Source organism: Hippopotamus amphibius, chromosome 3 (genome assembly GCF_030028045.1).
Source record: "Hippopotamus amphibius kiboko isolate mHipAmp2 chromosome 3, mHipAmp2.hap2, whole genome shotgun sequence".
In the NCBI taxonomy this organism is placed as follows: Eukaryota; Metazoa; Chordata; class Mammalia; order Artiodactyla; family Hippopotamidae; genus Hippopotamus; species Hippopotamus amphibius.
In genome coordinates, this window is record NC_080188.1 from 164109881 (window position 1) to 164136425 (window position 26545).

Consider the following 26545-nt stretch of genomic DNA (forward strand, 5'->3'; position numbering starts at 1 on the left):
TACTGAGCACGCGGACCACAACTAGAGAGAAGCCTATGCGTTGCAACGAGGAGCCCATGCGCCACACTGGAGGATCCCACATGCCACAACTAAGACTCAACACAGTCAATAAATAAATAAATAGATAGACAAATCAACAAAACAAAACAAAACTGGAGTCAATCCTCTCAAACCCTGCTACTGTTTATCAACTACATTTATGTAATATTTTAAATTTTTTACTGTCATTTCAACAATCTTTACAGCATCAGGAGTAGATTCCATCTCAAGAAACCACTTTCTCTGCTCATCCATAAGAAGCAACTCCTCATCCTTTCAAGTTTTATCATGAGGCTGCAGCAATTGGTCACATCTTCAGGCTCCATGTCTAATTCTAGTTCTCTTGGTATTTCTACCATATCTGCAGCTACTTCCTCCACTGAAATCTTGAATCCCTCAAAGTCATCCATGAGGGCTGGAATCAACTTCTTAAAAACTTCTGTTAATGTTGATATTGTGACCTCTTCCCATGAATCACAAATGTTCTTCACGGAATCTAGAGTGATGAATCCTTACTAGAAGGTTTTCCATTGACTTTGCCCAGATCCATCACAGAAATCACTATCTATGGCAGCTATAGCCTTACAAAAATGTATACTTCTTAAAGAACAACACTTGAAAGTGAAATGAATAGATGTTGTGTCAGCAGGCATGAAAACAACATTAATTTCATTGTACATCTCTGTCAGAGCTCTTGAGTGACCAGGTGCACTGTCAATGAGCAATAGTAATATTTTGAAAGGCATCTTTTCTTTGAAAAGTAGGTCTCAACAATAGGCTTAAAATATTCAGTAAATCATGTGATATATGCTGTCATCCAGGCTTTGTTGTCGCATTTATGGAGCACAGGCAGAGTAGATTCAGCATAATTCTTAACAGCCCTAGGATTTTCAGAATAGTAAATGAGCACTGTCTTCAACTTAAAGTCACCACATGCATTAGCCCCTAACAATAAAATCAGCCTGTCCTTCAAAACTGTGAAGTCAGGCATTAACTTTTCCTCTCTAGCTATAAAAATCCTAGATGGCATCTTCTTCCAATAGAAGGTTGTTTCATCTCCACTGAAAAATCTGTTTAGTGTAGCCACCTTCAGTGATGACCTTAGCTAGATGCTCTGGATAACTTGCTGCAGCTTCTACATCAGTACTTGCTGCTTCACCTTGCACGTTGTTATAGAGATGGCTTCTTTCCTGAAGCCCCATGAACCAACCCCTGTTAGATTCAAACTTTTCTCCTGTAGCTTCCTCACCTATCTCAGTCTTCAGAGTATTGAAGAGAGTTAGAGCCTTGCTCAGGATTAGGTTTTGGCTGCAGGAAATGTTGTGGCTGGCTGGATCTTCTATTCAGACCACTAAAACTTCCTCTATATCAGCAATAAGATTGTTTTGCTTTCTTATCATTCATGTGTTCACTACAGTAGCATTTTTCATTTTCTCAAGAACTTTTCCTTTGCATTTACAACTTGGCTAATTGTTTGGCACAAGAGGCCTAGCTTTTGGCTGATCTCAACTTTCAATATGCCTTCCTCACTAAGCTTAACCTTATTTCTAGTTCTTGATTTAAAGTGAGAGACATGCGACTTTTCCTTTCACCTGAACATTTAAAGACCATGGCAGGGCTATTAATTGGCCTAATTTCAATATTGTTGTGTCTTAGGGAATAGGGAGGCCTGAAGATGGGGAGAGAGATGGGGAACAGACAGAGGATGGAGCCATCAGAACACACACAACATTGACTAAGTTCGCTGTCTTATATGGGTGCAGTTCTTGGAGCCCCAAAACAATTACAATTGTTTCTTTATCTGTAAAACAGGGGAAACGGTCCCCACACCTCACAGAGGCAATGGGAGGATGAAATGAGAAAGTGTATGTCAATCTTTAAGCATAGGACCTAGAGGGTCATTTGTATCATTTGTTATTGTTATCTATGAAACTGATTCTTTCCCTCAAATTCCTGAGACTCAGTTGGCTCTATGGAGATTTCTAAGAAATTCAAGCAGGCAAATTTGTTGAGCACCTTTTATAAAGACTGTATTTTATCATACTCAACAATGAATTTTAACAGAGATTAAAAAGTACTGCTGTTTCTGATCCATTAAATTATACATATATATATACACACATATATATGTATATGTCACATATATATATACACACACACACATATATAACTGATTTGCCTGCTTTCAAATTCAAAGCTTTCTCCATTATTCTGGATATAGAAAGATGTTCTAAAAGCATGAAGGGTAGTGCATTATTTTTCCATCATCATCATTCATACATACTAAGGCATTAATAAAGTTTTAAATTCTTAAATTATTTTGCTGCTGCTTTTTTAAAACCTAGGCTAAGCAAAGAGTTTGATATCACCAATAGGTACAGAGGAATGAAGACACAATAAGAATTAAGTAAATGAGCTGCTTTGTATTAGAACTGTCTCTCAGGCTGTACCCTAAGTTTAACACAGAAAACCTGTTAAGAGAACTCCCCTGTTCTGAAGGAAATGCATGCCAGCAGATACAAAGGCACAGATTAATGAATTCGGTCTATTTCTCAAGCCAGGAACCCAAGAGTATGGTATGTGCCTCTCAGGTCCCACAGTGAGACATCTGGTCCCTCACTGATGTCCATCCACACTATTCCTCTTGAATTGACTTTTTCCACTCTGTTTTTATTCCTAGGCCACTGACACTGCTTCTTCATCTCTTAAATTTGTATCATTGAAAGTTCATTATTTAACAAGACAAATATATATGGAATATCTACTGGAGTTTCAGAGCAGAGAAAGATTCAAGTGGTTTAAAATAAACAAGGCTTACTAGAAAAGGCAAATACCTGAGCTGATATCTGAAACCACGAAAGGGCCTAGATGTCTAGAGAGAGGGGATGGAAACGTGCTCTAGGAAAAGGCCATGAATAGTGACCTGCAGCCACAGTGAATATGCCCCATCCCATCCCAAGCTCTCACCAGTGCCACCCAGCCACCCAAAACCCTCCTTACCTCTCCCCAACACATCTTTTTCTTTTTTTTTTTGGCCATGCCATCTGCGGCCTGTGGGATCTAGTTCCCGGAACAGGAATCAAACCCGGGCCCTTGTCAGTGAAAACACAGAGTCCTAACCACTGCACCGCCAGGGACTTCCCTCCCCCCCACACACAGGATAGTCTCTGCCTGTCCTTCAGGATTCTGTATAAACTTGCTCTCTGAAGTAAACCATCTGTTTATCTACATGGTTAGGACCCTTTTATTTCTCCTTGATGTCTCTCACCACAGTGTTGTGTACTCTATTACTATTATTTAGAGGGTATGTCTACTCTGGCTGTGAGCGACAAGAAGGAAGTTCTGTCTCCTTCTGCCTGTATTCTTGTTGGGCCCTGAGTGATCACCCAATTACTATTTACTAAAGGATGAATGAACAAACTTGGGAATTTATATGGAGTACTGGGGAAAACTGATTAGACCATAGATGAGGTTTTGTGTTGAGAAATAATCAAGGGAAGTAGAGCCTACTTATAGAACTTGGCATGACAAGCTGGAAGATATCTCAGCAATTACTAATTTGAATACTTAATTTCAAAAGTTCACATTAAATGTTTCCCAGATGCCAGTGATACTATGCTAAGTGACTTATATACACCATCTTGTTTTGTCTTCATAATAAAAGAGGGATTAGTATTGCCATTTTAGTGATAAAGCGTGAGCGATTTGCCTAAAAAAATCACTGACAACTCAAACTGAGGCAGACAGTCCCCCTCACTCACACTCTACAAGACAATATTGTCTCCCAGAAAGACTAAGCAACGTTTCTCAGGTCATGTGGGTGACAAACATTGAGCTGGCCCTAAAATCCTGACCCTCTTACTCATACCAAATTCTCTTTCTACATCATTCTGCCATTCTACAAAAGACCCTAAAGGACAGGCAGAGACAAGGCACATGGTAGAAGTGACACTTTGTATTAGTTGGCTAGAGCAACTGTAATAAAACACCACAACCTACATGGCTTAAACAACAAAAACTTATTTCCTGATAGTTCTAGAGGCCAGAAGCCTAAGATCAAAGTGTCCAGCAGGTCTGGTTTCTTCTGAGGCCTTTATTCTTGGCTTGAAGATGCTATCTTCTGCCTGAATCCTCACATGGTCTTTCCTTTGTACCCATGTTCCCCTGGTGTTTCTTTGGGTGTCCAAATTTCCTCTTCGTATAACACCAGTCTGTTGGATGAGGGCCCATCCTAAGGGCCTCATTTTTACTCAGTCACCTCTTTAAAGGCCTAATCTCCAAATACAGTCACATTCTCAGGGGCTGGGGGTTAGGACTTTTAAAAGGAATGGGGAGGGACACAATTTAGTCTATAACACACTTCAATAATATAAATATAGCAGTTAAACAAAGAAACATACAGTTGTCAATGGAGAAAGAGGGCATTTGAGGAGGGAAGGGCAACCAGCCAGAGATGTCCAGATGTCATACAACAGGCACCTAAACTAGGATAGTAAGGAGATAAAAAAGAAGAGAGAGTACAGCATCATTCAGATGGACCAGCCTTCCTCATCTGGTTATTTTGAAAACACACACACACACACACACACACACACACACACACACCCTGTATGTAATTGAAACACAATGCATAATGTAGTTTATTCTACCACTTCTCAATTGGGAAGTACAAACCTAGATAAACCCGACAATTTTAAGGGCCAGAGAACTGGCTGGCCCAGTTTCACATGACGAATTGCAAACAAAGCAAGAATGTCTCCTCACTCCAGAGCCAATTTTCTGGTTTTCTTTCTTTGACCACCCAGTTTGCTACTATTTTCCATTGTTTCACCTCTTCCGTGCTCAAAAACAAGCAGCCACTCTGGCCGTATTTTAAGGTCAGAAAATTTTGGGATTGAAAGAAGCAATCATAATCACCACCTAAACAGAACTTGTGCAGATTTGTAACCTGAGGTCTAAAGATATAAACAAACCTAGAGAGTTCACCCAGTTAGGGAAACAGCTGAACTCATCTCATCACCCTCAACCCGATGCCCTTTCTTTACACACTTCCAGCACCCCTTCCTCTCCCCTGCACCCTCCACCACCTCCCCGCCCCCCACACCCTGCATACTCAGGCTAAAAAGAAAATATAGCCAAAATACTGTTTTAACAGCATTTGTATACAGTTTAGCTTGACCAATATTTTAAGTTGCCAAGTTATTGTTTGGTGATATGCAGTAGGCTCAAGATATGAATCTGAAGGAAATGAATAACTGAATTTCTCTCTGTGATTTGTCAAATAAAGCTTTAAAAGAGCCATTTTCATCTTTTATACTTTTCTAGATTTGAATCACAGTTATAAGATGTTGACTTACAAATACAACGTGGATTGTTTTTAAAAATTCCTCTTCCTACAGAGACCACTATTGAATAATATCACATTGTTAACTACATTATGTTCATTTTCAGAAAATGTAAAATGTTCTCCCTTCTACTTAAAAGAAACTGATTATGGAGAGGTATCAGTGTTAACACTTTTCAAATATACCTAACAATGTGGCAGGAAATGCTAGGAAAAGGAATGGGTTTTTTAAAGTTCATTTACTTCTACAACTTTCTCTCTCCAGACTAGATGGTTTGCAAATATGCCCCCCTAGGGAGTATTTGTGTTTTGTTGAGGGTTCCACGCCCTCCTTAATTGCTGCCTCTTTTTATGACGTACTCAAGATTGCCACAGCAGGGAAAGCCATATCTTTTTCTAAAGAAAACAGTCCAGGGAAAACCCCCAGGAAAACCGTCATGCTGGCTGAAATGTTTCATGAGAGCCATTTTATTACTGGATGAGTTATAACATTTTGAAGTTGTTTTACTTTTCAACTCACACAATAACTATTTCCAACAGCCAGTGAGGTTGACCTTGTAATTAAATATGGATGTTGACTATGATCTTGAAGTGGAAAAAAAATGACAGAAAAAAATAGCAGGAGTTGTGGAAGATCAGAGGCACTGTACACCCACCTGGGAAGTTAAACCACTAACCATGACACGAGCATTCTACAAGTCCTGCATTGTGTAACATGATAGGAATTCAAGTTCATCATTCTTTTATCAGGTTGTAAGCAGTTTTAGAAATGTGCTTCTAGACACTGTGAAGGCAATTCACTTTTGAAATAATCAGGAAACAATCTTTTGCAGGATTAAGAGCTTTGTGCAGTACTTTCCTGGTGGTATAGTGGTTAAGAATCCGCCTGCCAATGCAGGGGACACAGGTTTGATCACTGATCCAGGAAGATCCCACATGCCACTGAGCGACTAAGCCTGTGTGCCACAACTACTGAGCCTGTGCTGTAGAGCCCGCATGCCACAACTACTGAAGTCCGAGCACCTAGAGCCCGTGCTCCACAACAAGAGAAGCCACTACACTGAGAAGCCTGCGCACCGCAAGGAAGAGTAGCCTCCACTCTCTGCAACTAGGGGAAGCTCGTGTGCAGCAACGAAGACCCAACGCACCCAAAAAAAAATAATAAATCTTTTAAAATAAATAAATAAATAAAAGGATTTATGAGAAATGGCTAATGAATTAAAAATTTATTAAAATGAGATTCTTTAAACTTCAAGAATATAAGATACGAGTCAGTATCTCAGTAAAATCATTTTCATTCTTAAAAAATATTTTGATTATGGTAATTATGATAACCAGCTGTTCTCTAAAGCTCTACAGGTAAAAAAAAATGGAAATGATTTTTAGTTGCCAAATGAAGGATTTTTGTCAGGTTGAAAAAAGAACATCCTGATCGCAGAGCTGTAAAAGAAAGACCCTCTTTTCGATGGTTGATCATTAATACTAAATGTTTCAGCCCTCTTTACATTGCAGAGTTGTAATGGTTCCAAGTCTGCAAAGCACTGTCTTTTAGGGAACACTAAGGTGGTCTTAGGAAACTGCAGGAGTAAAGTAGGCGAAGTTGAGGGGTAAGATATAAAGATACACAAGAACTTAGCTAGACCTCCAAGAAAGGCAGGCAAGGCCACGGTTAAACATTCAAAATTTAAAACAACAATTCTAGCAACTAGGAAGGAAACGGAGCCCAGTGTGATGGCTCCTGGAATAGGTAAAGGCATTGAACTTCACTGAAGTGTAGAACCGGGCCTAGCAGTTGGCTAGGCAAGGAATCCGAGACTTTGAAAGGAACAAAAACTCAATCCCTGCTGACTAAATGCTGGAAATCCAAGCCAATTTGTGACACTCCTTACTAGTTAATAATTAACCTCGATAAAAAGATCTGTATTCTACGAGTTCATGAATTTCTATGAATTTTTGTTTTTGGTGTTTTGTTTTGCTTGCTTAGTCATTCATTTTAAGGATTTCCAGATTTTCTTTCTTTAAAAACTCCCACTCAAACAAACAAACAAGCAAAAAACTCCCCCTCAAAAACAAAAACAAACAAACCAAAAAACCCACTCTATAAAAACTCAGCCATTCTGGCTTCTCTGGGTTTGCTGCTAGTATTTAAACATAGCTGGAGAAAAACCACTTAACCTGGCAGACTATCTTAGGTTCACATTCTCAAAACTCAAAGAGGCTCTCGCCACCACACAGCATCTTTCTAAGTTTTTCTGGTGCGCATTCCCACGTTAGAAAGACTTTCTTCTCACCCTCAAGTCTCTCACCTCACCCCACCCCCACTCTTGGCTGTAACCTCATCTTCCTTCACTGAGAAAACAGAAGGCACTAGGGGAAAGTTCCCCATCTTCCCACCAGTAAATCTGCAAAATCCTCTGCCCAGGCACTGGGGTTCTTCTTCTCCCTGTCATGAAGGAGGCAGAGTTCCTCTTCCTGTTTCGGACCTGGTCCCACATGTGGCTCTCTAGATGCAAAATCCCTCCATCTTCCTCAAGCACTTCCCTCTGGCAGCCATGCCATTCTTTTTTGAATCATCAGAAAAGATTACTTTCTACTGGATAATCTGATTGACAAGCTTGGTTACAGTCTCCCTCGACTCCATTCTCCTTTTCACTCCATGTCTCCATTTTTATGCTGGGTTTCACTGACAAATTTCTCTAAACGGGCACTTGCTCACACTGTATCTATCCACATCCTCAGAGTCCTCTCCTCCCATCCTCTCTGGCATCTCACTGAGTTCCCATCACTCCACTGGAACTGCTCTTATCAAGACCACTAATTCTCATTAGTGGTCTTCCCTGGTGGTCCAGTGGTTAAGACTCTATGCTAAGAGCCTGCATGTCACAATGATGATCCTGCATGCCGCAATTAGGACCTGGCGCAGCCAAATAAACCAATAAATAAATATTAAAAAAAAAAAGACCACTAATGACCTCTAAGTTTTCGAATGTAGTTGTCACTTCTCTGTTTCCCTGGAACCACTTTCCCTCCTTTGCCCCCATGACATCATCCTAACTGTTAGTTTTCCATCTGATTTCTTGGTTGTTCCTTTGCAGGCTCATTTACGAACACTATTCTCTGCCTGGAGCCCCCATCTGAGCCACACCACCCTCACTCCAGTCACTTCCCACCCCTCGCTTCTCATCCCTCACGTCTCAACTTCAATTTTACCTCCCAGGGAAAACATTCCATCCTTTGCCTCCCCGGTTAGCCTGTACTATTAAAATCCATTGGCTTCACCACACTGAGAAGCCCACGCACCGCAATGAAGAGTAGCCCCTGCTCACCGCAACTAGAGAAAGCCCGTGGGCAGTAACAAAGACCCAAAACAGCCAATAAATAAATAAATAAATAAATAAATAAATTTATAAAAAAAAATCCATTGGCTTCTTTTATTATCTGTTTATTATTTGCTTAATTATCGTCTCTCGCTTTCAAGAGGGAATTAACTCTTTATTCACCCAGGTGTGCCCTACATGTAGCACAGTGCCTAACATGTAGTTAGTATTAATTAGAACATACTGAAGTGGTGAAGGAATAAATGCACATAGCAGTGATCAAAACTTCCTGGATGATATTACCATCTGCCTTTTTTCCTTCTTGACCCAACAGGTAAAATTTTTAAGTGGAAAAGAGAGTACAGATGATCTAAATTGTTTCTTCTAACCTCTTCTTTTTCTAAGTATTTAAAAAGCTACATTTTTCCTACTCTTTTCCTAGGCATGCTACATACATTCACGAAATAGTATCTAGAAATTCTTTTCTTCACAGAAAACTATAATTTATACAACTATGTTCTTTTCATTATGGCTATAGCTCATAAGGTATTAATCAACCAAGCCATTTGTCAATTTAACACAAAATTTAAGCAGATAGTAAAATTTTCTGCAAACACTGAGTTTCACAAAACTGATTCTTTTATTGCTTTTCATTAACAACAGAGGGATTGTCAATGATAAGGATAAGAAAAAAAATCTCATATAAACACTGTGGGCTTTTACATATTTTAAATATAAATTCCTGTGTCACTACCTCAAAAAATAAGTACCAAGCAGCAGATGATAAGTAACCATCTTAATATTTTGCAACTAAATTTTTAATTAACTAAGAAACCTCTTTAAATTAGAATTTTTGCTGTGAGAAATCTTCCTAAAATGTGTTAATAGCATCTTCTACTAATCAATGATATAATGATACTTTCAAGTTACATTTGAACATTAATTCCCATTGTACACTGGAAGTAGTGATCTTGATGACTATTCCATGAATTACAGAAATGCCCCAGTGTTATCTCTTTGAGATCAAAGTTCATGACCTTAACCAGTTTTAAACTCATCTGCCTCTTCTTCATGACAGTTGAATGGAAAGGAAGTTAATACCTGTTTGAGGTTTGTGGTAGATAATAAAAAGGGATGAATGGATATTAAGAAATCTTAACGATAGATGCAGGAGTCTACAAAGCATGTCCCCATAACCGCATGCATCTTTAGATACTTTTCCCCAGAATACTTTTCTATAAATTCTTACTTAATTGCTCTAAATTACTTTTCTTATTACTTTCATAATATTGCATCAACTACATGTAAAAAGTTCACAAAGTGGATTACCCTTTTGTTTCAAGAAATAAAAAATGAGAGGCTGGGGACTTCCTTGGCAGTCTAGTGGTTAAGACTCTGCACTTCCACTGCAGGGGGCACTGATTCAATCTCTGGTTGGGGAATTAAGATCCTGCATGCCACACAGCATGGCCACAAAAAAAAAAAAAAAGTGCATGAAGAAAACTTAAAGACACCATTTATCTGCCCCTAGACTATTCCAGGCAGACATTGTCTCTTCCACAATTACAGATCCAAGAATCCTGAAAGAATACATAAGGGGTCTAACATTCCAGTTTATTGCCGAGGTGCTCCGCCCAAATTGTTTGTCTTGTTAAAGCTGTGGACATAAGAGTATGGGGCAAATAGGAAGTGTGTCAATTTACTAACTGAAATTCAGAAGCCATTTGCTGACCTAATATTTCCAGTGGCACAGTTGCATCTAGCAATCAAATATGACCTAGTATGTTTGCTTATTATGAAGTTATACATATGTATAATAAGACAACATTATAACTAAAGTTGATCTTTACTCCTGAAAAGGAATATCTGGTTTACCATACGATACTGGGTTGTTCTTGTTCGGAAAGGTAGACTAATAATGATTTTTTTCTACAAATGATAAAGTCAAGGTTAAAATAACCATTTTGATACAAATGCTTTATACCAACCAGCAGGATTAATAAGAGCCAAAAAGAACCATAGGCTCTGCAAGTTATAGTCAGAATATTCTAAAAGAATACTCTATTACCAAATGAAAGTGGCAAATAACTCTGTAACATGCTAATTACAAAATAAGAAATTCTAAATCATATACTTCAATCATTCTGAAATGTTTGTGCAACTTCCTCTATTATGTCATTCAGTAAACCAGTTATAAGAATAGAACAATTGAGTTAATATGGAAACATGTGTTGGGATGGGTACTTTCTGGTTCTTCCCCTGTAATTTTTCTGATGTTAACACAAATAGGAAGAGGTTGACCGTCTTAAAGAAAACGCATCAAAACTGGGAATATAAACCAATCAATTAGTCAATTGAAGCATACAAAATGCATCAAAATGGGAATCGTAAGACTTGGATATTAAATAAGCTATTTAACTTTCCAACATCTCTCTTTTCACATCTGTAAAATGTGAATAACTGCTCTGCTAACTCACATGGTTATTGTGGGAATAAAGTTCTTGAGCAATCCCTTTATAAACCACAAAATGCTCTGCAAACGAAAGTTATTATTGTCCCTTTAATATTTTTTTCAAACTAGGTAATCAAAAAGCAGATTGTAAATTAAATAATAAGATGAAAAACTAAGTGGAGTGTTACAAACACATGAGTTTTTCATACTATGGAATACTGAAATCACATATATTATGGATATTTGTTTTCTAATTCAAAACATACTGTGACCTAAAATATCTAAATTTCCCTACAGACTCCAGAAGTCAAACAAATGAAGAGGAAGATGAAGGAAAAGGGAGCAGATGATTTACAAGTGCATTCCCTCCCCTCTAAGAAGAAAATGGAAGGAAAATACAACTTGGTCTCGCAGCCCTTCACCTTTGACTCAGTGGTTATTAAACAGTGACAGTGATCACTTACAGGTAATTGCTGAGTTTCTCTAAAGCTATCTGAATTCAGACTGGTGCTGAAGCATCATAAATCAGCTTATGGCGAGCACTGAATTATCAATATTTAAGCCTATTTTATATTGTATAGAGGAGAGAGAAACTGTATTTTCAAAGAATTGTTCTAAGGGTGGACTAAGAATCACAGAGAATCCAAAAAACTGAGGATCACATAGCGGCAAGAGTAACAAAATTTTGATACATCTCTTTCTCAGGCAGGTGGTGGTATCAGCAGACAGGAACAATATCTGTTCTATTTACTGTCTTCTTTGGAAAGAATTCGAGAACCAACCTTTTTGTTCTCCCAATGGTCACTGCCCTAGTCACCAAGGAGTAGAAGATGAATGGCCTAAAGCTTAAATTCATTTTCTCTAAGTTGGTTCTTGACAAACATGGACACCATTTTTCTCACAAAATCTTTCAAAAGAATTGTGTTGTAACCCTTAGTCCTATCTCCACCTTCTCTGCATTAAGCAAATATGGATGTTCCTGAAGCTATGGGAGATTCTACAAGGGTTTTGGCCCTCTTCTCGGAAACCTCTTCAAGTTCCCTGATTTTGTAGAAGATGACAATCTGTGAGACTAAAAATGACTTGCTTTCATTTTACTATGTATCTCACCCAGTGTTAAAAACAAGATATCAGGAAACAATAAGAACAATCCCCTAAACTTGAAAAAAAGCAATGTTTACAGAATTTCTATTTCCATTTCAAAATTTAGCCTTTAATGTTAAGACCCTCTAACACTCTTCAAAATTATTGAGGGCCTTTGATTATGTGAGTTATATCCATTGATATTTACCATATTAGAAACTAAAACTGAAAAAAAGATTTAAAAATCACATTGAAAAGCAGTTCATAAACATAGACATATAAGTCGCCATCATGAAAACTGTTCAACCTTATTTCTGAAAAAAAATGCAAATTTAAACAAGATACCATTTTCATATAACAATTGTTTGAGTTTTTGGATTTGTTGTTGTTTATTCTGAGTGATGACACTATGTTGGCTTAGGGAAATTCTGCTCTCTTATACTACTTATAAATGGATCCAATCTTTCTTAAGAGCAAAATGGTAAAAATAGGGACTTCCCTGGTGGCACAGTGGTTAGGAATCCACCTGCTAATACAGGGAACACAGGTTCGATCCCTGGTCCAGGAAGATCCCACGTGTCTCCAAGCAACTAAGCCCGTGCACCACAACTACTGAAGCTCGTGTGATGATGGAATTTTTAAGTTTATAACTTTACGCTAGCTCTGTTTCTGTAAAATCTGCTTGCTGTGCCGCGATAAGAACAAATGATCTAGCAATCAACTGTAACCTTAAGATGTCCTGATAAGTATGGAATGTCCTGCTCCTGCTCCTGCTCCTGCAAGTTTCTGTTTGGAAATCCCCCACCTTGCATGTAACCCATAGCAACTCCCGTGCTCTGTAACTGCCCATAAACTCTAGCAATTGTGTAACCAGTCAGCTTGTGCCTTGTTTAAACCAACCAATCAGTCTGTGCCAATTATAGCTATATGCCTTAACCTATATAAGGAAAATATTCCCCTGAAATGGGGCCCAGAATTTTGGAGTGTTAGCTCATCTGGGTCTGCTGGCTCAATAAACCTGAGTTCTCCAACCCTCTGAGTGTGGTGCTTGGTCTCTCATGGAATCGGTTTTCTGCAACATTTTTACAGGCCCCAGTGAGATTCCAACCATGCTGGCCCCTTGAGCCACCGGGATGGTGGCTCGGCTGAATCGGAGCGAAGGAGCTCCGAGATGAATGGGGAGGTGTGCCACCTGACGGTTTTCCAGGTTCTTTTTCGGACCAGTGCTCTGACTCTTTGGATGGCTGGGCCCTGACTGGACTCATTGGAGGGATGGACCAACTCATCGGGAATGGCCACAGGATCAGGTGAGACCCCAAGGCACTGAGTCCAGTCAGGTCCTGTCTCTGGACGGAAGAGGAGCTTGATCACCTCCTATGGTCTTCAGTAAAAAGACCACCAGTTAGGGACCTTCCCAGAGGGGGGAGGCACCCACCAGTTAGGGACCTTCCCAGAGGGAGGAGGCACTGTGATAAACTCTGGTGTGAATGTGTGTGTGAGTGAGCGCCCACCCTGGTTCGTCCTCGTTCCAGGGTGATTGTGTGGCTCCACAGCCTTCGTGGCTATGGAGTCTGAGTGGGCCCTAACCTGCAGTTCCGTGGTGACCTCATATGGCTGAGGGCAGTATCTGTCTCTGGGGGACCCAGTCCCTCTCTACAAGTCAGATTCAAGTGGGACTCTATAACACCTGCCAAAGCTAAGAGGCACCTAAGCTCCCCATGTGGACATGGCCAGGTGGGCACCTGAGTGGCCTCCTCTTCGGAGGGGACACTCATCCTTGTTTGTGTCATCGACACAGGGCAGAATTGGTTACTGATTTGATTTAGCAATCGTATATGTCCAAAAGGCCCTTTTGCCCTAGGGCCCTCTGCCAAAGTTTTCTTAAAATTTTAAGGCTCACTCTCCCCTTCTGTCAGCTGACTCTTTGAGCTGACTTATTGAGAAATTAGGTTTTCCCCAAAAGACTTGCCCCTTTTGCCAGACAGATCTGCACCTCTCTCTCTCTCTAGGTCCCCTGGGCTGGTCCATGTGGAGCGGCACACTCTGATGTGTTCTTGTATACTTTTGGATTCTCATTATGAGGCTGCCTTCCTCTGTCACCTTTCCTTCATAATCCCCTGATTTCCCAAGGATTTCAGGCTCTTCACTTAGGTGAGGAGTACGCATACTTCTCCTCTGCCTGCTCAGTGCCCTCGAGAGGGTCAATCACCCCAGACCCCTTCCAGAGCCCCACCTGAAGTTATTCGTCCCTGGACCCCATTACAAGGGACCACCTTCTTTCAGCCCCATCTCCCTGAGACACTTAACGATCAGGGCCATCTTCAAGGAGGCATGTAATCGTGCTGTCTGGGAATACTGGGCTTTCCAGTAGTGGCAACATCACGCTACCTAGGTTATAAGGCCCTAAGACAAGGCCCTTTCCGTGTGCACCTCTCTCCTTCCTGGTCAAAGAAATAAATTACACTTGTCAACAAAGGGGAGACAAAGTCATCTTAGGAGGAACTTGCTTGTACTTTGAGAGGTAAATGTCTCATCTAGTCATCTAAGGAACACTTATCTCTGTTATCTTTTTAAATGCAGATTAAAAAAATAATAATTAAAAACTTGATTTGTCAGATAAATAGAAATCCTAAGTGTCTTTTCTGCAAATAGTAAAAGGGTTTATCCATCTAGATAGGTGACCTCTAGATAGGTGACCTCAATTTGTTCCATTTGCTAGAAGCCAACTTAAATCCAACCCCTTGCAACTGATGGCTTTTATGTTGTACCTGACTCAGTACTGAAATTTTAGAATGATGAGGCCTCTGTGTTTGTTTGTGTGTTCATATGTATCTATATGTTCATTGTAGGTGTATGGTATTGCCAAAAAAATTCATAAAAGAGCTCTAATTGGCTTAAATTATTAAGCACTTACCAATACTCAGAAATAGAAAATAATCTGGCCAGAATGAATGTCAGGTTCATGACACCTGGAAAATTCAGTACTAAACTGATATCTGGTATTGAAGATGGCTTAAGCTTATTGGTTTGATTAATATAGACATGTTTTAGAGTCATCAACATTAAGTAAAATTTTTATATAAATTTTTATTGTGCCTAGATGTAATATAAGCTAAATAAAGTCTTGTTATATCTGTTACAAATTTGTCAGCATCCCCCCCAAAAAATAAATAAATAAATAAATAAATAAAATTTGTCAGCAAGGAAAGTAACCTGATGTGAAGAAACTTTTGAGGAAAGAAAATGTAAATGAGATAAGAGCTTTTAGATAAACTGTCAAGAAGAATTATGCTTTAGGAATATCTACTTAAATAGTCTCTCCAGATCCTACTAACTTGAAATTCTGGAGTTGCCCTAAATTAAGTGATGAAAGCTTATTGACTAGCTGGATCATTCCCAAATAAAATAGGATACTGAAACATAAATTACTGAACACTGGCTTCCTTTTACAGAGAGACAAAAAGATATTGACGACTATCGACAAATATGCCTGGTGCCACGTTCTGTAAAGAAAGCAAATGTTTTTAGAAAATATCACTGGTGTTTAGGTTCACCAATCTATAGAATGCTATCATAAAGGACAGTTCATCGTTGCTTAAGGAAAGTAGGATGGAATTACAGTAAAGAAGGCCTGAAGGATGGAATTACATTTTATTAAGGAAAAAGTAGGTTTGACTTCTGTTTCTGAATGGGAAATAAAGTAATGATAAGGAAAATGATAAGAAGGTTTATGGAAAGTAGATCCTGAGAATAGAGTTTTGTACATGATCAGGATTGACTAAATTTAGATAAACTTAGTTGAGTAAATCAATTTTAAAAGTAACTGGTGCAAAACTTAAATTTGGTTTTTCTCTCTGTTAAGAAGACAGGTTTTCTTAAAATGTTAAACTGCCTTTTGATAACAGATTTTAAGTTTCCTTACCTTTTAAGTGATCTGTATTTGCCTTTGAAATATTGGGGACCTGTGAGCTTATCTGACTAAGTGTTCTAAACCCTTTTTGGTATTTTTTTAACAAAACTTCCTAAAACAAATTTTGATGAAGTCCTTTTGACCTCTAGCTAACTTTGGGATGCTTCAAAGGGCCCCTGAAACATCCCAAAGAGAGATAAACTAGGTTCATTTGGTACATTAAGTTACATGGGAAGTATTGTCAAATGAATAATAAATCTTAGATTTTAGTGCATGGTAATTGTTATTAATATACATATTCTAGAAATTATATGGAGTTCCTAAAATTCTGATATGTCCTGGTAAAATGTTATCAGTCATAATTCTAGTTATTATATTAAAATGTTGTATGACACAACAATAACCAAATTGATTGACCTTGCAATCAGATTTTAAACACGCCTTCTTAAGCCTTATGTCTTAAGACAATTCTGGTTTTGTTCTGATGCCTTTGCAAAATGCTTCCTCTTCAAGAAGATTTATAGAAAGGACTTTTGGACAAATACAAGTTTCTGACTTTCAGACCGTAATGCTGAACGGGATAAAAAAAAAATTGAAAAATCCTAAAAAAACCTGATGGCTTCATAAGCTGTTAACAAAAAGAATGTTATATAGGACCGAGTAAACTGGTGAATATGGTTATAAATTTTATGGTTTCTATCTAAAATTACTAGTTTATATCTCTGTTTCCCAGGTGTAAGGAAAAACTTCCCTTCAAACTAATTATGATTTACAATAATTTGGTAAATTGTACATTTGTAAGCAGGATTGAAACATTTATCTTTTCTATCTGTTCCCTCCAGAAATTGGAAACTCTAGGTTCCCAACAGCTTTATCAGATAAATTAGAAAGGCTACCTCACTAACAGGTATAGAAAACTTAAGGTATCTTGGGAACCTTGAAAAGGGAGGAATTCACCTACATTTGTTAGGCAAAAATCTGTGATAAGCCCAAGTCCTTGGCATGGCTTTCCTAGCCCTGAAAGGTCTTTTAAAAGTCCAATCTGAGGCTCCTTATAAAAGTTTCAACAAAGCCAAAAGCCTATATGATCAATTATAGTTACATAAATTATCAGGCCAAGTTTCTTTTGAGACCAGACTTATTTTGCAAACAAATTAGCTTTAATATGGTTATATTAGGTAAAAATGAGGGTAATTTTAGAGAGAAAAAGATTATGTTTCAATAAATATTAAGTGCCAGTTTTGCTGATGGAGGTCTGTATTTACTAAGATTCACTCCCTGGATAGCTTCTTGCTGTTGTGCTATAATAATGTAAAATCCAACTAAATTTTAAAAAGGACACTCTAAGTTTGTTTCTGAAGCTTATCTCAGTAATCTATCTTTGGATGAAAACCAGATGCCCCACAACCTGCAACCAGGGGATTATGGATACTAAAAGGATGTTATTTAAAGGACAATCTGCAACCTAGACAGAAGGACACATATCAAAGGAGAAACTACACTCCCACCAGTATGAGAAGAAGCTGACATCAGAAGTAGACAGCTAGCCCAAGATGCTGGACCTGACTCATATGAGCATTTATAATATTTTCTTGACTTCTTGGACCTTTACATGTAAATCAAATGTTTTTCTATCATGGGCACAATCCTATGCTAATTTTGAAAATCAATCCAATTGTTGGGTTTGCAGCCAGTTACCTCTGACTAGTACTTTTGGGTTGCCTTGGTGGGTTTCTCCCCTCCAAGGCTCTAATTGGATGGCCCTTAGGAAATTTGCTCCAAAAAAGAAAAAAAATTATAGTCCTGTTAGGGGGAATCCCCTCGCCTGGCCAATTAATAATACCTGCTCAGATTTCTGTGATCCACTCTGAAGTCTTGACCACTTCAAAAACTGGTTTAGCGTGGGAAGCTCATGGCTTAAGTACTTACTTCTAACTCTATTGACGCTACTAGCTATATTATTTGTATTTTGCCTGCTTTTCAAGATTATTGCTTCTCATATTACCAAATGTGTGACTGAACCGCCAACAAAAATAACGATGACTAGGCTACCTGATGCAGTTGATTAAATATATAGTTCTGTATGTGATCAATGATTGTAATAGTGTAACTCTGGATATGGGAAGATGCAACAAGAGGGAATTTTTCCTGGACCACAACAAATTAGGAATACAGGTGGTCCAGAGAGCTTTGGCTTTTGTTACAAAGACCTAGCCAAGTACTGGCACATTGAGTGGCCTATCAGCGAGATCTTCATCAGACCTAGGAATGAGCCTACCTAGCACGGTGGGACAAAATGGTCATGAAATGCCTCCCAAAGCATGGTCGAATTTAAGACCATGAGGGGGCCCTGTCAACTATAAATTGGAACTTGCCATCTGCCTGTACAAGGACCAAATCACTTTGTGCTGTTGCAGCTACTGACCTTCCACATCCCCTGAAGGGAATTCAGGGTGGAGACCAGGAATGAGGCACTCTGTGCTTTGGAGGATGGGCGGAACAGGTTTTCAGATAGTTAGACGTCTTCAGGAGCTGATTTTATGAGCCCAATCCTTGCATCGCCTCATATCTAGAAAAACACTAAATCCCTACATGGTAACATCTGCTCCTCGTGACTAGCAAAAAACCCCCTACAAAAAAAAATCCTGCTTTTTCTACTTCTGTTAGCCCAAGGTAAATCATTAGGGGTCCCAGTTTATAAAGACCTCACCATGAAACGCAGGTTTCTACAGATTGGAAACTGGAAAGATGAGGAGTGGCCTCCTAAACACAATCCAATAATATGGGCCAGCCACTTGGGCAGAAGATGGGTCCTGGGGCTACCGAACCCCAATTTACATGCTTAACAGAATTATCCAGCTTCAGGCGGTAGCTGAAATCATTACTAATGAAACCGCCAAGGCTCTTAATTTATTGGCAAAACAACAAACCAAGATGTGTAATGCTATTTATCAGAATCGCCTGGCCCTAGATTACTTGCTGGCTGCAGAGGGGGGCATCTATGGGAAGTTCAATCTCAGTAACTGTTGTCTACAGATAAATGATAAGGACAAGGTTATAAAAAACAACAACAACAAGATGACTAAAATAGCTCATGTCCCAATCCAGACTTGGAAGGGATGGAATCCCAGAGAGCTATTTAGGGGGTGGTTCTCTGACTTAGGAGGATTCAAAACTCTTGCGAAAATAGTTCTACTCCTCCTTGGGACCTGCCTCCTCTTACCTTGCCTCTTGCCTTTATTCATGAGGATAATTTCCAGCCTAGCTGAAGCCACCTTGGATAGGGGGCCCACTGCACACCTCCTAGCCCTGAGAGGTTACCAGCCCCTGGGCCTGGATGACCAAGAAGTTGATGCCTTATGAAATTTCCAAGGGTGTCAAGAGGGGGGAATGATGAGGGAATTTTTAAATTTATAACTTTATGCTAGCTCTGTTTCTGTAAAATCTGCTTGCTGTGCCGTGATAAGAACAAGATGACCTAGCAATCAACTGTAACCTTAAGATGTCCTGATAAGTATGGAATGTCCTGCTCCTGCTCCTGCAAGTTTCTGTTTGGAAATCCCCCACCTTGCATGTAACCCATAGCAACTCCCGCGCTCTGTAACTGTCCGTAACCTCTAGCAATTGTGTAACCAATCAGCTTGTGCCAAACTCAACTAGAGCCTTGTTTAAACCAACCAATCAGTCTGTGCCAATTATAGTTATATGCCTTAACCTATATAAGGAAAAGATTCCCCTGAAACGGGGCCCAGAATTTTGCAGCGTTAGCTCGTCTGGGTCTGCCAGCTCAATAAACCTGAGTTCTCCAACCCTCTGAGTGTGGTGCTTGGTCTCTCATGGGATCAGTTTTCTGCAACACGTGCACCTAGAGCCCATGCTCCACAAGGGAAGCTATTGCACTGAGAAGCCTGCACACCACAATGAAGAGTAGCCCCCACTCACCACAACTAGAGAAAACCCACACACAGCAATGAAGACCCAACACAGCCTAATTAATTAATTAATTAATTAAAATAATTTTTAATGGTAAAAATAATAACTAGCACTCTACAATATTTTGCTATATATTTTTTAAATCCTCCAAATATTTTATTATTATTATTATTCTTTTACTATTGAGAAAAGAAAATTTTGATAAAGCATTTGGCTTATGGTCTCACAGCCTGTGATTAGTGGAACTTTTGTTAGAACTTGAAAAGTACATTTTAAGAATCTATCCAAAGGAAATAAACAAAGATGTATATAAACATTTATATTGAGGTCCTAAATGAAAGACTATTTATCACAGTAAAAACCTTTAATCTACTTAAATATCCAGCAATTTATAATCAGCCAATACAACATTTCCATAGACTAAAAATTACGTCTTAGAACCATACTCTCTTGCTCATGGCTAGATTGCCATCACTTGCATAGTGCCTGACACACAGTACGGACTTGCTAATAATTAAGATATAAATGAATATAAAATAATGCACGACTATAAAAGTATGTTTTAAGAGAAAAGTTCGCGATTGAGTGGAAGCATGTTATGAAACAGCATCAACAATGTGTTAAATTAAACAAGGAGGCCATCAGACTAAGGTAACTCTAATGCCACTGCAGCCTACATCAGCAAAGCAAAATTTAAGCTGGTAAATGCCTCAAAGTTACCAAATTGAAACCTAAGGACAGTCATTCACAAACAGCCAACTAAGCTTTAAGCTACAGCCAATCAATAAATTCCTTACTTTGTTTCTGCTTTTTCTCTATAAAATTCTCTCCCCCTTATCGTGTCAGTGAAGCGCTCCTAACCACTTCTGGTTGGGCACTGCCCCATGCCAATCAACTTTTGCTCAAATGAACTCAAAATTTTTAATATGCCTCAGTTTATCTTTTAACAAGTGTGATCACAACTTTATAAAATCTGCATGTGAGCGTATGTATAGAAATATGTCTAGAAATATAAACAGATGTATATACATGAATTCCTTGTCTCTGTGCTGATATATGCTAGTTACTCAATAAATATTTTTGATTGAATGAATAACATTTTAAAAGTAGTTACCCCTAGCAACTAAGAGTTCCCATGCTGCAACTAAGGAGCTCGCAAGCCACAACTAAGACCCAGCACAACCAAATAAATAAATAAATATTTTTTTAAAAAAAGTAGTTACCCCTTGCAGGAACTATATGTAGAGTTTTCCTTTTCTTCTTTGCAATTTCTATATTTGACAAGATTTAAACAGTAAGAATGAATTATCTTTGTAATAAACAAGAATGTTATAAAACATAATTATCCTGGGAAATATCATGAGGAATTTTGAACAAAAGCAGCAAATATAGACATCCCACAATCCAAAAAACAACTTGTATCTTACTTCCCTATCATGTTTTACTTATTGCATTCAGCAATAAAAACTATCAGATGTTACAGAAAAATGGCAAGCTTAATATTGTACAGCTAGTTACTACTGGAGTGGAGGCTAGAATCTAGGTCATTTGGTTTCCAGGCAGTAGTTTTTCCATTACACCAATTACTTACAGTTCCAAAACACTAACTGAATAAGTGCAATATTCACTGTGAGGCAGTTCTTTCACTCATAAGTAAAATAATTTGCTAATTATTTGAAATTGACAGAAAACTCCAAAGTTCTAAGAAATACTATGTTTTCACACGACATGAATCGTTTCGGGGGATTTGTGAAATTCCTAAAGGTGTTTCAAATTTTGTGCATGCGTGAGGAGCGAAAATGTCATTATTCTGGGAAGAGATCTACAGCTTTTATAAGGTTTATAAAAGGGTCTGTGATTAAAAAACAAACAGACAAACAAAAAAGAAGCTGAGAATAAAGCTATAAAATCTGCAAGCAAGAGGAAGAAAAAAATTGATGGTAAATAAAAGGCATAAGAAAGGAAAAGGAACTACAGCTAGTTCTGTCTTCCTCTTTTTTATTCCGGAACATATTTTTTTTAATATACAAATGATTTGGTTTTATGACTTTGCTTTCTAAGCAGAGACATTACGAATGATACTGATGGGTAAAAACACAGGCCAAATTACTTCTGTGGGATGACTTTTATCAGGTACTGTTAGCAAGAAACTGATAAATGTAAAATGGTGAGAAAAAAAAAAGCATTCAAACATTGCAAGTCACTTTTGAGATATTTTTCATTTATGTTTAACTGGGGAAACGAAAATTATTAAATAGGTTTCTTAGTTTCTTGTCCCATAAAATATGTTTCCCCTACAGGAAGTTTGTAAAGCTGCTTTGAGCAAATGCAGATTAAACACTTCTCTATGCATTTCACAATGATTGCTTAATTTAACTCTTCCTCTGCTCAATGAGAGAAGCAAATACCTGTTGTTTAATCCTAAAATCAAACTTGATTGGCAAGGTCTAGAATATAATTTTAAAACTCTTAACAAGGTTTCTTTCACCACTATTCTCTGCAAACATCTCTTAGGCTACAATTCCAAGTTTATGCAACAAACAGAAACAAAACAAAACAGAAATTCTCCTTGAACCCAAAGGGTTATGTATGTAAATATCATAACTTAGAACTGACACTCATCCAAATGGTCCGCCTTTAGTACTCTCCATCTGCCTGAGATGAATAAGTGCTTACATCATCAACCAACATGAAGAGCATTTCTTGTTCTAGTTTTTGAGGTAAAAATGACTATTTTTAAGACTAAAATGAATACAAGTTATAGGAAACAAGTTAAACAACTATTATTTCAAATCCAAATGCCTTTTTTTTAAACAAATGCTTCCAATACAAAATTACTAAAATAGTATTCACACTCAAAACTTAACCTTCTATTTGAGCAAATCTTTTCCAATATCTAGTTTCGAGCTCTGCTCTCCTGGCATGTCAAATAACTTAGAAGGACGAATCAGAATACCATTCATTGTACAACTTAATTTTTTAATGTTCTTTGTTTTTGTTTTTTTTTTTTGCTTAACAGTGCCACACATTAAATACCCAGGAATGCTTTGCATAAGCAACCGGAATGACTATTTTTTAATTAAACCTTAAATGAGTTGATAAGTTTCTTCTCTAAAGATCCGTAGGGCTGTCAAACAGCCGGCTGCTCAAGTATGGTGATAGGCAACACCGGGTGGCATCACGTGGAGCGCTAAGTAGAGCCACCTTACTGCCTTCCTAAGGTTCGCTTTCTTTCGGGGCTGTAAATGAAGGAAACACCTTATCATCGGTTTCCACAGCGCATTTAGACCCCGGAAAGCAAACTATCATTTGTTAGAAGGATATTAAGGTCCTTGATCTGTGTCTCATTTCAAAACTCAGAAGACATGCAGACTTTTCAAAGCGGTGAATCCTAGGCTTCCCTCCTTCCTTTCTTCCTTCCAAGCAAGATACAAACTAAAAGCTAGGGAGGGCGGGAGAGAGGAGTGGAGCGAGCGGGGGAAGGGTATTGCTTACAGTTCCCAGAGTTACAATGAGATTCTTCAGGCTCCTTTATGCCTCTAGCTTTCAGTCAGGATCCTTTCTCAGCCCGGGACCACAGGGAAGTTCAAGTCTTATCCTTGGTAGGAGGGGCTAAAATGTGGGCTGGTTTCCTTTCGTCTTTGCAGATATGTTAAGGTGGAATTAAAGAGGAAGGGAGGAAAGCGCTGTTCTCAGAGCAGCTAATATCGCAAATGTAAATGTTTACTTATCAGAACTAGGAGTTTGAAGCCAGAAAACATGCTCAAATAATACGTGAGTTAACCAGTCCTAAATTACGTGAACTCTATGTATGCGTGTGTGTCTGAAAGTACTTCTTGTCCTTAAGTAGTTACTGCTTCTTCCTTTTTTTCCAAACAAGTAAGAGCTCAGTTGAAAAGATGAATAACCCAGAGCATTTTTACCAATTTCAAAAGGCAAAGTTTATAACAAATGAAAAATATAGACTGTACATTTTGGAGATGAACAATATAAGACCATTTTAAAAATTAAATCTATTTAAATATTTCCTCCTCAAACTGAAAATATTTGAATTAATCACCATGTGTTCGTAAATTTAATACGTATGTTGAGATGTAGGGGGAAAAATCAAATCAGGTTAAATTAGAACTATGCAAAGTAAATTCAAATACCTGATATCACTGTAACAAAGAAGGTATATTGTTTAAATTTATCCAAATTCTGCAAGAATCATTTAGTGTCTTTAAAGACTGATGTATTCATTCAGTATATCTTGGTTTTCAAACAAAGGATCTTCTAATTTTGTCTTTAATCTAAAATTGAGCACACTCTGCTAGCTCTTTTTCAAAGAATTTAATTTCTGCAGACCCCCTCATTAAATCTTCTAGATTATTTGCTTTCTGTAGCCCAAGATTCAACTCCTTTTTGTCTTGATTTTCTCCCATAAATTTAACCTGTTATACTATCAATCTCTCCTTGCTAAAAAAAAAAAAAACAAAAAAAAAACCTGTTGTGTCTCAGGAGGTCACGATCTTTTTCATTCCAAAGAAGATCCTGAATTTCTGAAAGGTTAAGTGTGCTAAGTAGAGAAGCAGAGAGCACACTACTATTGTTTTTTAACTTTTTCCCCCAGGTAAAGAAAGAATATGTTTTGCAGGGCACATTCATCCTAAGACTCTGGTGAAGAAAGATTCCTTTGAAAAGCGGCTTCACAGTGCTCAGGTCAGTTTGAAAATAAAAAATTGTAGCTCGATATTTGAAGGGGATATCCAATAGTGTGTAACCTGTTAAAGAGAAGAAAAAGTTTTGATTAAATGCTTTTAAAGAGAATTTCAGGTTATGGCTAGGGTTAAAACATATGGGGAGATGTTTGCCTTTTTCCAGCCTTACTAAATTGGGCTGATATCTCCATCCTTATAGTGAATAAAATCTACTGCAGGTATGTCTCTCCCTCTCTGGAATGGATGTCCGGACCACCTCCCATTGCCCACGTTCAGTTCAGTTTGGCTCCCTACCTATGATCTCATTGTTCACATAGACCCCTAGATGAATGATACCTATTCAGACTGACTATTCTCAGTTTGTCCTAGTTCCTCGAAAAATATTTCCAACATTAGCCTACTAGTTCAAGAATCTCTACCTTAGGTAAGAGAGTCCCTGCCTTTGTAGCCTGCCTCAGTCTGTAGGATGACTTAGGTCTGAAGACCCCTCTTTTCTGGGCCTGTTCATCAAGAAGATCTGTTAGGAGAAGGAACACAGGTGCGACCCATCTGAAGCCTGAGCAGTATTGTAGGTAGCAGTCTCTTGAAGTCCAATCCCTCTTTGTGTATTATTGCTAGTCAATAAGTTTTAGACCTTTTACCACTAATTATCAACATTTTCAAAAATTTGGACTGAGGGTAATAAGCTAATTTAACCACTGGATAAGTAAGTAAAAGGAACAGCCTAAAAACTGGCCAAATTAACTACAAGAAAGTACCTACTTGTCAAAACCCGTGGCTTAAAAAGCAGAAAAGAAAACCCTGAAGTTTACATGATTGATTTTTCTTCCTTTATATGCAGTTGCTTTCTATTCTCTTTTTTACTACTTCCACTTCACCTATCCTGTATTCTAACCACATGAAAGTTTGTCTCCCATGAACTTGGACTTGAGGAATGAGATACTATTTAATAGTTAAATCCATACATCCAATGACAATTATTACCTAGCATGGGATGCTCAGAGAGAGCTGAATAGGGAAATCTAATCCAGATTGCAAACAGAAACAGGGAGAGTTCTCAATGGTCACCAATTAACCAATGCACTTGTAATATGTCCCTCTTGTTCACTGCTACGTTTGCATGTTCTAGTCCATAATGCAACTATAGCGATAGTAAAACAATAAACTGTTATTCTTACCATTTATCTGTCTGTGAATATAATTAATATGAATCATTCCTCTCTTTATGTATTAATAAAATCGTTACTAAGACACCCCAAATCAAATAAAATGAAAGTAATTCTCACCTGTGAATGTTTTTGGCATCCAGCTAACTAACTCTCATCTTTCATTCAGGCTACCACAGAGACTAATCTCCTTGCACACCTTTCCCTTGAATTCCACTAAAATAATCCTACTTATTCAGCAAGGCTTAGCTCAGTTATACCTTGTCTGGAAGATTTTCCTATCCACTCCCCTTTCCAGCATAATTAATCTTTCAATTTCAGTAAAAACACTTAGAGCACTGATAAATTTGTATTACACTTGGCTATACAAGGAGAAATATTTTATGCTACATGATGGTAGGAAACAAATCTTCTTAATTTTAGTAAACCCTCTTTGCACACAAAGCCCATAACATATTAGGAGCTCAAAGGATGTTTGTTGATTTTGTCATCCATAATATTAGGTTCAAAGATGTCTTAAACTTGCTTAAACCAAATAGCACACTGCTTCTCACTGCCATTTCCAGCATTACTAAAGAAGAGAAAGTTTATATTTTTATGC

The 26545-nt window shown here is 38.2% G+C and overlaps 1 protein-coding gene across 3 annotated transcripts in view; it reads right to left on the minus strand.

The window, feature by feature from the left end:
- The window catches only part of PLA2G4A (phospholipase A2 group IVA), a 143889-nt gene extending 120221 nt beyond the window's left edge, over window positions 1–23668 (minus strand). Inside the window, exons 1-2 of one of the 3 annotated variants that reach the window (XM_057728950.1) lie at window positions 23574–23650; window positions 21302–21349 (exon numbers count right to left, since the gene is read on the minus strand). The gene's annotated coding sequence lies outside the window, so the exon portion shown is untranslated. Of the gene's footprint in view, window positions 1–21301; window positions 21350–23573 lie in introns of all 3 variants that reach the window. The other 2 variants (XM_057728949.1, XM_057728951.1) reach the window with 2 other exon arrangements.
- Window positions 23669–26545: the final 2877 nt, after the last annotated feature.